Source organism: Chionomys nivalis, chromosome 12 (genome assembly GCF_950005125.1).
Source record: "Chionomys nivalis chromosome 12, mChiNiv1.1, whole genome shotgun sequence".
Lineage (NCBI taxonomy): Eukaryota > Metazoa > Chordata > Mammalia > Rodentia > Cricetidae > Chionomys > Chionomys nivalis.
This window is the reverse complement of record NC_080097.1, coordinates 19,831,909-19,834,250: the sequence shown is the minus strand read 5'-3', so window position 1 is coordinate 19,834,250 and position 2,342 is coordinate 19,831,909. Positions and strand designations below refer to the sequence as shown.

Below are 2,342 nucleotides of genomic sequence, written 5' to 3'. Positions count from 1 at the left end.
TAAAAGGAATTTGGCAATGACTCTTCTGTTTCTATATTGTGAAATACATTAAGAAGTATAGGTATTAGCTCTTCTTGGAAGTTCTGGTAGAATTCTGCATTGAAGCCGTCTGGACCTGGGCTTTTTTTGGAAGGGAGATTTTTGATAACTGTTTCTAATTCTTCGCGACTAACAGGTCTATTTAGATCGTTCACCTGGTCTTGGTTTAGGTTTGGTATATGGTACTTATCTAAAAAAGTGTCCATTTCTTTTGCATTTTCCAGTTTTGTGGCACACAGGCTTTTGTAGTAAGATCTAATGATTCTCTGAATTTCCTCTGTGTCTGTGGTTATGTCCCCCTTTTCATTTCTGATCTTATTTATTTGTGTGTTCTCTCTCTGTCGTTTAATTAGTTTGGATAGGGGTTTGTCAATCTTGTTGATTTTCTCCAAGAACCAACTTTTTGTTTCATTGATTCTTTGGACTGTTTTCTCTGTTTCTATTTTGTTGATTTCTGCCCTCAGTTTGATTATTTCCAGTCTTCTACTCCTCCTGGGCGCGTCTGCTTCTTTTTTTTCTAGAGCTTTCAGGTGTGCTGTTAAGTCCCCAATGTATGCTTTCTCCGTTTTCTTTAAGTGGGCACTTAGTGCTATGAACTTTCCTCTTAGCACTGCTTTCATCGTGTCCCATAGGTTTGAGTATGTTGTCTCTTTGTTTTCATTAAATTCAAGGAAGACTTTAATTTCTTTCTTAATTTCTTCCTTGACCCAGGTGTGGTTCAGTAGTTGACTGTTCAGTTTCCATGAGTTTGTCAGCTTTCTGGGGGTTGGTTTGTTGGTGGCTTCTAACTTTAATCCGTGGTGATCTGATAAGACACAGGTGGACACTGATATTTTTTTGTATCTGTGGAGGTTTCCTTTGTTTCCAAGTATGTGGTCAATTTTCGAGAAGGTTCCATGAGCTGCAGAGAAGAAGGTGTATTCTTTCCTATTTGGGTGGAGTGTTCTATAGATGTCTGTTAAGTCCATTTGATTCATTACCTCCAACAATTCTCTTAATTCTCTATTAGTTTTCTGTCTGATTGACCTGTCCATTGGTGAGAGAGGTGTGTTGAAGTCTCCTACTACTAGTGTGTGTGATTTGATGTCTGCCTTGAGTTTTAGCAGTATTTCTTTTACATAAGTGGGTGCTTTTATATTAGGGGCATAGATATTCAGGATTGAGACTTCATCCTGCTGAATCGTTCCTGTTATGAGTATAAAGTGTCCCTGTCGATCTCTTCTGATTGATTTTAGTTTGAAGTCAGTTTTGTTAGAAATTAGTATGGCCACACCTGCTTTTTTCTTAGGACCATTTGCTTGAAAAACCTTTTCCCAACCCTTTACTCTGAGTAGATGCCTGTCTTTGTGGTTGAGATGAGTTTCTTGCAAACAGCAGACTGTTGGATCCTGTTTTCGTATCCAATCTCTTAGCCTGTGCCTTTTTATTGGTGAATTGAGACCATTAATATTAAGTGATATTAATGACCAGTGGTTGTTAACTCCGGTTATTCTTACTGCTTTTGGTAGAAGAGTTTGTGTGTCTCCCTTCTTTGAGTTGTGCTGTTGAAGGGTCGCTAGATGCCTGGGTTATTGTAGGCAGTGTTGGCAATGTTGGATTAAAAATATGGAACGCTTCACGAATTTGCGTGTCATCCTTGCGCAGGGGCCATGCTAATCTTCTCTGTATCGTTCCAATTTTAGTATATGTGCTGCCGAAGCGAGCACTTGAGGGAACTCTCAAACAAAAGACTCAATTAAAGGCAGGTAACAGTGGCAGCAAGGAAATAACGTAAGATATATAATTAACCTGTTCATCTCAGCGCTACAGGATAGGATGGATGGGTAGCTTCTAGTTAACGTAGAACTGTAAGACTTAAACATTTATTACTTACATGAATAATCAACATTATGAGTAACTAATAGCCACAGAGATAAGAATCATTGTCCACTGTTAATATCATTTAAGATGCTGGAGTAAACATGTTGCTTTTCTGGAATTCAATGACTCTGCCAATCTTGCATTCTACAGCTTTGAGTTAATTAGGAGTCCCATGGATCCCACAGTGTGACGTCACTGAACCGAAACATGGAGTCGTCCTGACCCTTCACAGTCATCCTAGTGAGACTACAGTATTGCTCCGACGGCTTCCATTATGTCCTCAAGGAAATTTTCTTTTAACACAGTCTTTGCCAACTTCTAGCAGCTAGTATAATTAGGTCTTCCTTCCTTTCTCTATGAACCTGATGTATAACCTCAGCAGGTAGAAAGTCCCCACTTACATACACATGTCTTACAGATGCAGTATTTCTTCCTCTAATGGT

At 39.1% G+C, this 2,342-nt stretch overlaps 1 non-coding gene across 1 annotated transcript; it reads right to left on the bottom strand.

Moving 5' to 3' along the window:
* Window positions 1-1,638: 1,638 nt before the first annotated feature.
* On the bottom strand, window positions 1,639-1,745 carry LOC130885376 (U6 spliceosomal RNA). The gene has a single exon (XR_009058145.1). It is a non-coding gene; the product is annotated as a U6 spliceosomal RNA (small nuclear RNA).
* Between the last annotated feature and the right edge of the window lie 597 nt (window positions 1,746-2,342).